The sequence below is a fragment of the Protomyctophum parallelum genome (genome assembly GCF_964188405.1).
Source record: "Protomyctophum parallelum genome assembly, chromosome: 8".
NCBI classification, from domain to species: domain Eukaryota; kingdom Metazoa; phylum Chordata; class Actinopteri; order Myctophiformes; family Myctophidae; genus Protomyctophum; species Protomyctophum parallelum.
This window is the reverse complement of record NC_139703.1, coordinates 21,621,410-21,635,186: the sequence shown is the minus strand read 5'-3', so window position 1 is coordinate 21,635,186 and position 13,777 is coordinate 21,621,410. Positions and strand designations below refer to the sequence as shown.

The window sequence follows — 13,777 nt, the reverse complement described above, 5'->3', positions numbered from 1 at the left end:
CTCATGCCAATAAAGCGAAGTTGGATTGAACCTATAAGTCCCTGAAAAGACTGCGCTGTGATTGACCAGTGATTGGCGCAGAAAGCAGCGACCGTGCCTCCCACTTCCTGCTTGACTCCGTCCTCACAGGTCGCTCCAATGAACTGCAGCGGCCAATGAGGCGTCTAGCTTTTTATATCCATGTCTCTTATCTCTCTATAGCCCAGGGGTCCTTTTTATATCTATGTCTCTTATCTCTCTATAGCCCAGGGGTCCTTTTTATATCTATGTCTCTTATCTCTCTATAGCCCAGGGGTCCTTTTTATATCTATGTCTCTTATCTCTCTATAGCCCAGGGGTCCTTTTTATATCTATGTCTCTTATCTCTCTATAGCCCAGGGGTCCTTTTTATATCTATGTCTCTTACCTCTCTATAGCCCAGGGGTCCTCAACTAGAAATGATATCTATGTCTCTTACCTCTCTATAGCCCAGGGGTCCTCAACTAGAAATGATATCTATGTCTCTTACCTCTCTATAGCCCAGGGGTCCTCAACTAGAAATGATATCTATGTCTCTTACCTCTCTATAGCCCAGGGGTCCTCAACGAGAAATGATATCTATGTCTCTTATCTCTCTATAGCCCAGGGGTCCTCAACTAGAAATGATATCTATGTCATCTCTCTTATCTCTCTATAGCTATAGCCACATCAGGGTCCCTTTCCTTCCCATAGGCTGGCATCCACACTGGGATGTAGTGACGCAGGGCGCAGGCAGCACACTGCAGCCATTGTGGCTCCATTGTGGCTCCGCGTCACAGACGCTCAAACTTCAAACGCCGAACCGGCTCTGGTGGGCGTCGTCGACACAGAGCGGTGGGAGGGGCCGGGTCAGGGGTTAGAACTCTGGATTGTGCCACGGATTAGTCACGCACGCACACACGCACACACTCATGCGCACGCACGCTCATGCGCACACACATCAGAGAGTTGCGTGAGTTAACCTGATCATACTATATGAAGCGTCACACAAAAGCAGCAAAAGTAGCAAATGATCATCTCCATCAGTGGTTTTCAACCAGTGGTCCTTGAGCGGGTTCCAGTTGCCCCCCCCAGCTAAATGATGGGGAGTTCATTGGTAACCAAATGGACCCTTATTAAATTAACCCATTTAGACCTGATTTAAAAACGTTCACTTTGAAAGAATATATATTCAAAGATTTGCGCCACATTTTTTTACGATTTTTCAAAAATAGCAGATCTACAAGCTCGTAGCGCGCCACTCGGTGGCGCGCTACGAGCTTGTAGATCTGCTATTTTTCAATAGCTAAATTACAACCCTTATAAAGGGTCCATTTGGTTTAATGTTACGCTCGCAACCATCGGCATTACTTAATTCACAAGAAGGCTACACAATTAGAGAATGTAGAAGAATTGTTATTTCTGATCGACGTTTGCCTGTCTATGGAGTCTGGCCATCAAATCACCGTCCACACCGGTTGCATCCCATGTCTTATAAAAAAACGTATAAAACGCATACAACCATATACTGTAAATTATGTATTAAATGTACAGTATTAGGTGTGCAGAACAGTGCCATGACGGGTAATACATGAATGCACACACATTTGCATGCGCGCACACACACACACACACACAGAGACAGTGACAGGACACCAGTGCTCAGATGCAGGGTGTTAATTTGTAAGAGTGTATTAATAGAAAGGAGCAGCGACGCAATGCCAGGCATGTCACACACACACACACACACACACACACACACACACACACACACACACACACACACACACACACACACACACACACACACACACACACACACACACACACACACACACACACACACACACACACACACACACACACACACACACACACACACACACACGGCTAAATATGGGCTGTGTTTATGCACAGCCATATACTCCACAGTGTTTTTAATGTATATAACAATGATTTGAAAATAAACTTGCTATATTCAAATGTATATACAGTATGTATACAGTACTGTCAAGTGGTAAATGTATACGTGATAATAATCTAAATCTACAAAGTATAACTAATGTTTTAAAATAATATTGGGGGGGGGGGGGGGGGGGCGCTGCACACTCGGTATATAGCATTGTCGCCTCACAGCTATAATAGAAGGTCCCGGGTTCGATTCCCGCTGGTGACGCTGTGTGGGCGTGTGCTCCCCTCCTCCGCGCCCATCACCGCCCATATACCCTGGTCAGTGACACGTCTGCCGGACTATTAAAATGACAAAAATAACCCCCCTACTTTCTGTTCCCCTTTTCAGGAACGTCCTGTTCTCCCCCCCCCCCAAGTGTGTGTGTGTGTGTGTGTGTGTGTGTGTGCGTGCATGCGTGCATGCGTGCGTGCGTGCGTGTGTGACAATGTGAACGTATAATAAGAGTAAGTGTATACTTGTGGATACAAAAACACAGAGACACTCAAAGTGAGGACCAGAACAATCAGCACAAGCATTTTGAACAACTTTAACCATGTCTATATGGTGGATAATATTTAAAATATCGCAGATCTGACATTTTTTTAAATGAATGCCTTCTGCGCTGCTTATACGGAAGTCTCATATCGCTTTCTGCAGCAACGCAGGCGTGCCATTGATGACAGTATAAAGCACACACCCTCTCGTGTATAGTATTGCTTAAAACCCATTCTGGGCGGGAACCCCTTTAGGGGTTAGCGTCATGCTATGCTTTAGCTATTGAAAAATAGCAGATCTACAAGCTCATAGCGCACCACCGAGTGGCGCGCTACGAGCTTGTAGGTCTGCTATATTTTTTTTTTATCCAAGAACGACTGACATAGAAACACGGCTTTCTCAGAAAACTGTCAGGATGTAGACAGAAGACATTTTTTTAGAATCTGATCTCGGGTCAGAATGGGTAAAGTAACGCGCACCATGACGTACGCCGCGCTTGCCAAGGCCGAGGGGGGGGGGGGCTCGCCAAACCGAGGGGGGGCTCGCCAAGCCGAGGGGGGGGCTCGGCAAGCCGCGGGGTGGGGGGGGGGGGGGGGGGCTCGCCAAGCCGAGGGGGGGCGGGGGGGGGGGCTCGCCAAAACCGAGGGGGGGCTCGGCGCAGATCGTATGACCAGGCTGGCAGTTAGCGATGGCATGCCAGCCGTCACGCATACACACACACACACACACACACAGCTGTACTGTATAGTATAGCAGTGTTGTTTTTGGCAGCAAATTTGTATTTTAGTTTTAGTCATAGTCTCTTGAATAGTTTTCATCTGGTTTTAGTCACATTTTAGTCACCCGGAATGTGTCAGTGTTATAGTCTAGTTTTAGTCGACTAAAAGTCATGAGATTTTAGTCGACTAAATCTACAGTTGATTTAGTCTTTTTAGTCTTATTTTGGTGGGCACTGATGCCGTAGTAAGGACTGTTTTTACACTTGATGAAAATAGCCGATCTACAAGCTCACAACGCGTCGCGCATCGGCTATTTTCAGCATGCAACCAAGTGTAAAATCACTTATACTGGATACTCTTGTCCACTAGTCCCTTCCTAACATTTTAGTCTAGTTTGTATTTGTTGACGACATTGTCAGTATATTTAGTCTTAGTTTTAGTCACCGTAGCACAGTTTTCATTACGTCATTTTAGACCATAAAAGACTACAAAACTATTTCAGATGACTAAAATTGTCTTTTGAACACACCATTTAGTTTTTGTGCTAAGACAAAATCAGAAATTATGGTCAAAATTAACACTGATACTATAAGACTAAAATACCACCATTTAGTCGACTAAGACTATTAAACTGAGACTGAACAAGATGACTGAAATTATACCTAAATAAGACTAAGACTGAATCAGAATTTGCTGTCAAACTTAACACTGCATACTAGAGCTCATCAAGGGGGCCCCGCCCTTTGAAGACACCGGCGTGCAATTCTATACTTCATATCATGGATCCCGGTCAACAGAGTTGACCTCAACGAGGTGAAAGCAAAGCTCAAAGAAAAATGAATATAAGAAGGTTAAAAAGCAACCATGGCAACTTTCCTGCAGATCGTGGATAAAGAAGAGAGCAAAGTATAGGAGCTGTTAAAAGTGCATTGAGTGTGGCGCCTTGTAAATATCCCATTCAGCCAAGACCGGTACTGCTAAAAACTCTGATGATTGTGAGAAAAACAAATTATCCATTTGGCTAATTTTAAATGCATGCACGCTGAGGAGACAAGGAAGAGAAGAGAGGAGTCTCTCTCTCTCTCTCTCCCCCCTCTCTCGCTCTCTCTCCCCCCTCTCTCGCTCTCTTGCGTGCGTGCGTGCGTGCGTGCGCAGAAGAATTACCTGTTGTAGAAGAAAGGGTTCACAGATAACAGTAAAGGGATGTGCTCGCACCTCTCGCTACATGTCTCGTCTCCCGGATGAGACGGATGGATGCCAATCTGCAATCAGGGAGAAAGAAAGATGCTCGTTTAGTATAACACAGTATACCATTCAGAAGTCCAGAAGTCTTTTGTCCCCATCAGTCTGCCTTTGAGGCTTTATCAGGTTTTTAAGCCCCAGGACTAGACTGAGCTGTGGACATTGTGCTGTGCCCCCCATATGTCTCTATAACTCTCTATGTATGTAACTGTATTTTTATTGTCTGTTTTTGTGTCATGTCAAATGTGTGTATTATGTGTTGCATACAAGACGACAGGGCTGCGAGACAAATGTCAGTGCGAACTGACAACAAAGTACTATATCATATCATATCATTCATAATGTAGGCAATTTAGCAGACTCACACCCCGTCCGCACTGGAACACGTGTTTTTCAACGAGACGGTCCCGACGCACCGCGAGCGACAACGCGCCGTGCAGCGACGTCGCCCGCCCGTCTCATATCCGCTCGCAGAGTCTCTATTCCAGCGAGGTTTCACCGTATAGCCCACAAGCTCTTTTATTGGTTGAGATCTATATACACACTACTATACATTGGTTATCCCATTCTGAACGGCAACCCATTTTGGTATTAGCATCATGTTATGCTTTAGCTATTGAAAAATAGCAGATCTACAAGCTCGTAGCGCGCCACCGAGTGGCGCACTACGAGCTTGTAGGTCTGCTATTTTTTTTAAATCGAAGAACGACTGACATTTTTAGAATCTGATCTCGGGTCAGAATGGGTTAATCAGACCAGTGTGTGTCCAGTGGAAACCTCGTATGAATCTGATCTCAGGTCAGAATGGGTTATTTGATTGGTTCAGGCTACGTCGCAACGCAATAGACGACGCTCCGTCGTCAGGACAGTTTCTCGTGCTACATCTATCGCCGTGGGAACGTTCACTCCTTGCCCGCGTAGATGAGGTGTCACAGTAAGTCCCCCGACATGAAAAAGGTTGAGCGCCACTGATGTTTCTTCAGAAAATGTAGAAGCCATCTTTAGATGTATAGATCTGTGACTTTGTATGGTTGTGGTTGCGATGCTGCAGTGTGATCTCAAGTGTGGCATTAACCCATTTTGACCTGAGATCAAATTTAAAAAAAAAAGTCTCCTACATCCTGACAGTTTTCTGAAAAGGTGTCAGCCGTTTTTCAGAAATAGCTAAAGCATAACATAACACCAAAGGGGCTCCCGCCCCCAAAATGGGTTAATTTACGAAAGAACGCAAACAGTTAGAATATGGAGTTAAGGCAATGACAGTGGTGGAAAATAACTAAATTACATTTACTCAAAGTACTGTACTTTGAGGTACTTTTACTTACTTGAGTATTTCCATTTTCAATACTTTTACTTCTACTCCACTACAGTGGGATCCTATTTGTTTCTACATCTCAGAGGCAAACATTGTACTTTTACTACAATTATTTAAAAAACGTATTACTATAGTTACTATACTAACTATGTAGATTTGGATTATTATTACAAAACATTAACTCACACAAACGACATATACCTATAGTATATGCATTTCGGCCATTTTAAAATAGCAGATCTACAAGCTGCACAACATGTCGCATTACGACGCACGTGGAGTGCGCGCACGCTCCCGCATGCTAGCATGTGTGACACGTGGCAGTCTTCTTATTGGAGAGCTGAGCGGCTAACGTTACAACCCGCCGCGTATCCCTGGGAGGAGGAAGCAGTGTTTGGCAACAGCATGAAGCAAAGCGGGCGAATCAGCATCACTCCGAGAGTACAAATGGAACCTCATACGGGGCCCTTTGCTTCCATCTGCATACACTCTCAAAGTCATGGGGCTTCCTTGCAAATAAGACGTTTGAGAACCACTAGTAGTTGGACTACTACCGTGTCAGTCAGACAGACAGACAGACAGACAGACAGACAGACAGACAGACAGACAGACAGACAGACAGAGCTGCGGTTGCGTCATTCAGAGCAGATGTCAAGCCAACACGGGGTTAATTATAGCTCCACCGAGACATCCAGCCCATCCATCTACGCTAATCCTGCCAACCCTCTTGTGTCATGGGAGCTGCCAAGGGTCTTCGTGCCCGCACTGCCCGCTATCAAAGAAACTATAGTACGTGGTCTAATGTTATGCTGTCTTCTAGGAATCCTGATCATCAACACATTTCTGGAATATGGTCGCTGCTAACCTTTCGATTATTTTACAAATTGACATTACACCCTCTCCATCCTTATTCATATTAATCCATTCTGACCTGAGATCAGATTCATACGAGGTTTCCACTGGACACACACTGGTCTGATTAACCCATTCTGACCTGAGATCAGATTCTAAAAAATGTCAGTCGTTCTTCGATTTTTCAAAAATAGCAGACCTACAAGCTCGTATCGCGCCACTTTTCAATAGCATAAAGCATAACATGATGCTAACACCAAAATGGGTTCCCGGTCAGAATGGGTTAAATGATGTATCCCAGTTGCCATTAAATAATACCCGTATCTATCCGTGTCTTCTTTGCTGGCGTAACGGCCGCAAAGAAGATGGCTGCTATACGCGCTGGAAACCGCCTCATATACATTGACATCTCGCCAATGGGCTTTGACCTTTCTAGATATCATCTATGTGGAGATGTCCACGCCAAGGTTACACGGAGCGAAAGAGGAAAACATTTATATTTTTCGTCTAGTATTTCAGATTTGGTCAAGGACATGATTTAGTCGCCTCACAGCTAGAAGGTCCTGGGTTCGATTCCCGCTCGGGGGCGCCGTGGGTGCTGGCGCCGTGTTTCCTCCTCCGCGTCATCAGTGCCCATACCCGAAGGCGGGGTTGGCGAAAGGGCCTTTCTGTGTGGAGTTTGCATGTTCTCCCGGTGTCCCCTAGGTACCCTCACAAAAAACACGCAGTAAGAGGTAGGTTTTCAGACTACAGCGGAAGATTGAGAGTGAGTCTGCAATAGGAAGTGCATTCCATAGTTTTGGAGCCAGAAGGGAGAAGAGTTTGGGACGTGTGGAGCATTTTTAGTGAAGGTACTTCCAGCGTCCCTGTGTTGGCTGAGCGGGTCCCTGCGTCTCCACTTTTGGACAGACCTACAGAATTGGATCCCAAACGTTTTAGCTTTAGTGAAAATAGCAGATCTACAAGTGCAAGAATTTGATTGATTGATTGAAATATTTATTAACAGTTTGTAGAATTTACAGTACATTTTAAGCACAAACTCAATACAAAGACTGTCAACTGTGAGTGGACGACCCAATTAAGCATTACACTTGTTTACAACAGGGTCCACATTGTTCAATTCATCAAAACATTTAAAGACATACAACCATTTAGAGACATACAAATAGAACAGAACAGGAATTCATCATATGGGAAGCAAAAAAGGGAAAATATACAAGCACTGGGAAAATATACAATATACAGTGAGGGAAATGGGGTGGGGGGATTCAGATTTTACAGAGGCCAGTTTCGAATTGCAGCCATCCGTAGGTGCCCTTTGAGAGCGGTTTTGAAGGAGTCAAGGGATTCACATGTCTTAATGACTGTTGGTAGGGCGTTCCACATTTTGGTGGCATAGGAGCGAAAAGAATTTAGTCCCTTGTTTGTGCCGAATCTGGGTTGTACATGGTTTGTTGCACTCCCTCTGGTGTTGTGGGTGTGGACTTCGTTTACATTAAGGAAGTATTTAGACAGGTACATGGGTATCTTGGTGGTGTATCGAATCTTGTGGACCAGACCCATTGCAAGATGCTGTACTCTGTCGACGACCCTAAGCCATCCCAGCCTGTCAAAGTGGGCAGGGGTGAGGTGGGTTCGGGGGGTGAGGCCAAGTAGGAGCCTGACCAGTTTGTTTTGGGAGGTCTGGAGCCTTGTTTTAAGGGCCTTTGAGGTGCTGTGGTACCAAGAGGTGGATGCATAGTCTGCGCATAGAATGCGCCGCATTGTGAGCTTGTAGATCGGCAATTTTCACTACTTCTTAAACCGTTGTTTTCTACTTTATGGAATTTCTTTGATCTAGTAAATAATTAAAAAGCTAAATGTATGAAACAAAAAATAAATGGGACCCATAAAAATGTGTCTGTGACACACAAATGGGTCCCGACACAGTGTTTGGGAAACACTGACCTATAGTCCACTAAAACCAGCTATGTCTTTTGACCAGTATTTACTATGACCGCCCCTACCTGGAACTCACTCCCAGCTCATATCAAAGCCGTCCCCAGCCTTGATACGTGTAAAAAAACACACTTAAAACCCTATACCTTTTTTCGCCAAAACCATCCGATCTACAGGCTTGTACAGTATCAATGAATGAACGGACAAACGTCTTTATTGCAGACCCCTTATCCCTAAACTTCTTTGCCTTTTTTGTTTTTACTATTTTTGAATAGTTCAACTAGCCAAACTACATTGACACGTTGTGAGCTTACGTAGACTGGCCATTTTAACTATTCGAAAATGTTTTGCAAAATAGTAAAAAAAAAAAAAGCAAAGAAGTTTAGGGATAAGGGGTTTAGCGGTGACGAAAATGGAGCCTTCAATGAGCCCTCAATGAGCCATACAACATACATACAGTCATACATACATACAAAACAGCCCAACTGTACGTGTTAGACAGGCCATTTGTGACGGTTATGAATACAGTACAGGCTTTTAACCCATTCTGGGCGGGAAACCCTTTTGGTGTTAGCATTATGTTATGCTTTAGCTATTGAAAAATAGCAGATCTACAAGCTCATAGCATGCCACCGAGTGGCGCGCTACGAGCTTGTAGGTCTACTATTTTTGAACGACTGACACAGAAACATATACCGGTAGCTTTTTCAGAAAACTGCCAGGATGTAGAAGACATTTTTAGAATCTGATCTCAGCCAATGGCTCCTAAGGCTAGAGGAGTAACAACAGCTCACAGGGTTTACTTATACTGACTGTAGATCTGCTATTTTCGGGCTCCCCCCCCACCACCCAGAAATGATGAGAGACAAAGACATCTTACCAACATAACAACCAAAACAAAACAACTATAAAGCTGGAGGAGGAAGTGAGACAAATTGAAAACAGTCCCATTTGTCACCAGAAAGTCAATACTTCCCAATATCAGCTTTCTCAACTCCCAATTCTGGCAATGTGTCGGCCATGAAGCAATAACTTCCTCCGCCCCCCCCCCCATCCAGGGGAAATAACTTCATACAGGCATGCACCCTAGGGCCCCCCCATCCACCCCCCCCCCCCCCTTCTCCTGTTGTCGACCTACACGCCAAATGTCTTTCGTGGAAAAAACAGCAACGTGACGCTTTTGTTGTGAGCTCGTAGATGTAGATCATTAAGATCTTGGCAGAAATGAATGGTCGCTCCCAGAATATGGACGCTATATATGTGCAGGGTTCAAATACTATACGTTTCATGTACTACTATGCAGCACACAGTACTGTATAGAGCCATGGCTGAGTGGAACAAACTGCCAGCTATAATCACAAAAGAAAAAACTAAATCAAGTTTCAAGAGACAATTGAAGAGGCATCTTGAAACCCAAAAACTGTAAGGCGCTCAAACGCGCACGGACATGCACACACACACGCACACGCACACGCACACGCACACGCACACGCACACGCACACGCACACGCACACGCACACACACACACACACACACACACACACACAGCAGTCATGATTAGGATAATATTTTCAATTTTATTTTATTTATATATCCTGTATATGTCCTGTAATGTATGTCCTGTAATGTCATTCATGTCGAATGTCATGTTTTTATATTCTGTGTGGACCCCATAGGAAGATTAGCTGCTGCTATGCACCAGCTAATGGGGATCCTAATAAAACTCTAAACGGAGCCGTCGGGCCGTCGGCATGGAACAAGCTCCCACTGTACCTTCGTCAGGCAGCCTCTGTAGACATTTTTAAAGCTCAGCTCAAGACCCACTTCTACAACATTGCTTTTAAGTGATCTTATATTTTTTTGTTATTCATGTCCTCACTGTATTGCATTACTGCTTGTTTTTTAATGTCGTTGCCTTGCTTTTCTTTTATTCTCCATTGTTCTGTAAAGCACTTTGAGCTGCATTTGATGTCATGAAAGGTGCTATACAAATAAAGTTGTATTATTATTATTATTAAACTCTATACTTGAAACACAATTTCTATGCCACTTCCAAAACACTATAGGGGGATCCGCAGAGGTACTATACAGGGGAACCGCCGAATCTTTGTGTGACAGGATAATGATTTTTTACATTAACCACTAACCCTACTACAACCCTATAGTCCCTATTCCGAGGAGAGCTTCAGTTCAGACAAAGACAGCACAGCTATACAAGCTCACAACGCCCCGCAGTGTCGAGGCATTGTGAGATTGTAGATCGGGGGTTGGGGGGGGGGGGGGGGGGGGAAGAAGAGCAGACCAAGTTGACCAAATGTCAACTTGGTCTGTGCGATGTGAGACATTAAATGAAATGTCTCACATTAACATGAATACAAACAGGTCTATGAATATAAAATATGAAATCTAGGAACGAACAGACAGACAGACAGACAGACAGACAGACAGACAGACAGACAGACAGACTTCAGCAGCTCAGCTCAGGTGCATGTGTTTGGTCTGACGTATACTAACAGTCGTAGACACCCTACCCAAAACCCTAACCCTATAACCTCACAGGAAGCCACAGGTTGTATCCTGCCACGCATGTCAGGAGCCCACAGCAGGTTAGTTTTAACCTGCCACGCATGTCGGGATAAGTCACGGCTCACGGGTGAGTTTTAACCCAGCCATGGGTTAAGTTTAAGTAACACCGTCGCTGCAGTGCATGTCGCGAGTGACAGTGTTGTCGGTCTAATGCCTGTCAGGCCGTTAGCATGTCTAAGAAACGTATGCACCCCGCTGCAGCTCAACATCCTGATGTTGTCCCACAGCCTCAACAACAAACCCACAACACTGTAGTATAGACCATGATCTGATGACTCAGTCTCGCGTAGCCAGACAACTATTCCACAATCTTTGAATGTTATATAGAGTCTGGAACTACACCTCCTGAATGCTATATAGAGTCTGGAACTACACCTCCTGAATGCTATATAGAGTCTAGAACTACACCTCCTGAATGCTATATAGAGTCTAGAACTACACCTCATGAATGCTATATAGAGTCTGGAACTACACCTCCTGAATGTTATATAGAGTCTGGAACTACACCTCCTGAATGTTCTATAGAGTCTGGGACTACACCTCCTGAATGTTATATAGAGTCTGGAACTACACCTCCTGAATGCTATATAGAGTCTGGAACTACACCTCCTGAATGCTATATAGAGTCTGGAACTACACCTCCTGAATGTTATATAGTCTGGAACTACACCTCCTGAATGCTATATAGAGTCTGGAACTACACCTCCTGAATGTTATATAGAGTCTGGAACTACACCTCCTGAATGTTATATAGTCTGGAACTACACCTCCTGAATGCTATATATAGAGTCTGGAACTACACCTCCTGAATGCTATATATAGAGTCTGGAACTACACCTCCTGAATGTTATATAGAGTCTAGAACTACACCTCCTGAATGCTATATAGTCTAGAACTACACCTCCTGAATGTTATATAGAGTCTGGAACTACACCTCCTGAATGTTATATAGTCTGGAACTACACCTCCTGAATGCTATATAGAGTCTGGAACTACACCTCCTGAATGTTATATAGAGTCTGGAACTACACCTCCTGAATGTTATATAGTCTGGAACTACACCTCCTGAATGCTATATATAGAGTCTGGAACTACACCTCCTGAATGCTATATATAGAGTCTGGAACTACACCTCCTGAATGCTATATAGAGTCTGGAACTACACCTCCTGAATGCTATATAGAGTCTGGAACTACACCTCCTGAATGCTATATAGAGTCTAGAACTACACATCCCGAAATCCGAGTAACAGAAGCTGGCATTTCCGTTCTTTACATTGTTTATTACATTTATCTTTATATTATTATTTTAATTTCCGTTTCTGCTAAAGCAGCAAGCTATAAAATATGCTTAGATGATTTCCATTAATTTTAGAATAAATGTATGCGACTTTAAAGATGAAATGAAAGTGGGGGAGGAGGCTCCACTTCCGTTTTAATTAGCTTGCTCATGACCAGAGCTTCCGTTGCTCCAGACTGTATGACGGAGGAAGCATTTGGAAAAATTGCGAGGGGCAGAGCCAGCACCCAAAAGTTATGGGGAATATGTATTGACTATTGATTTGATCCCCCCCCCAAAAAAGAAAAGTTTAAGCACCCCAACCTACCCCCCCCCCCCCCCCCATACTGTACATGTGCTGCATCAACATGGCTTGTTTGACAGTTGCATCATGTGTGCTTCCATTGTACAAACCCTGGGAGAAGCAGAGCTACACTGCAGTATACTACAGTATGATGAACACCATTATACTACATCAGTGGTTTTCAACCCAATTCACATCAAGGTCCATTACTTATTAGTCATTTAAGTCACGGACCACCATTTGATGAGATTTAGCCTCTCAGACCCAAAACTAAAAGGATAGTGTGTTGTCGTTGGATAAGATGCCATGCTGTATTGATCCATTAGGAGAGATAACAGGCAAACGCTGATCAAAATAACAATTAGTCTACATTATCTAATTATGTAGACTTCTTGGGACCTCTTGGGAGCGTAAAATGACGATAATTGTACACAAAAGACTATTATCTGCAACACACACCAGACAGCAAAAGTGTTGAACTTGAAATACTCTTATACAAGTCCGGAATTCAAAAGTACAAAGGTATAGTGTATCAAAATATACTTAAAGTATCAAAAGTAGAAAGTATGTGCAGAATGTCCATTTTCACACGTTTTCGTTCAAATGTATGAGAACTATTTTGAAAATAGCAGATCTACAGGCTCACAAAGTGAGCTTGTATTGTCCAATTTCAAATGGCCAACATGTATAGGGGCTGTCGTGGTTAATGCATGTCTCGTAACAATAATCACAATCTACAAAGTAACTAGTAACTCAATAGCAAAAGTACAATATTTGGATCTGAGATCATGTAGTGGAGTAGAAGTAAAAGTACTGGAAATTGGAAATACTCAAGTAAAGTACAAATACCTCAAAATTGTACTTAAGCACAGTACTAAAGTAAATGCACTCGGTTACTTTCCAACCACAGCAAAACAGACAACATGAATAATCCATATCTTATGTGACAGAAAGATATCTTCTTACCCAACGATCCAAATGACAACATATTATATCCAAAAGATCTGTGTTTTACTCCGCCGAGTTGAGAACGAGAGGCAGAGAGGAGAGAGTGAGTCTACACACACACACACACACACACACACACACGTACACTAGT

At 43.7% G+C, this 13,777-nt stretch overlaps 1 protein-coding gene across 3 annotated transcripts in view; it reads right to left on the bottom strand.

Annotated features, from left to right (window-relative positions):
- Positions 1-13,777, bottom strand: part of tfeb (transcription factor EB) — a 93,246-nt gene that overhangs the window by 50,618 nt on the left and 28,851 nt on the right. For 2 of the 3 annotated variants that reach the window (XR_014569585.1, XM_083770522.1), the window contains exon 2: positions 4,327-4,424. The gene's annotated coding sequence lies outside the window, so the exon portion shown is untranslated. Of the gene's footprint in view, positions 1-4,326; positions 4,425-13,644; positions 13,699-13,777 lie in introns of those variants that run through there. The other variant, XM_083770523.1, reaches the window with a different exon arrangement.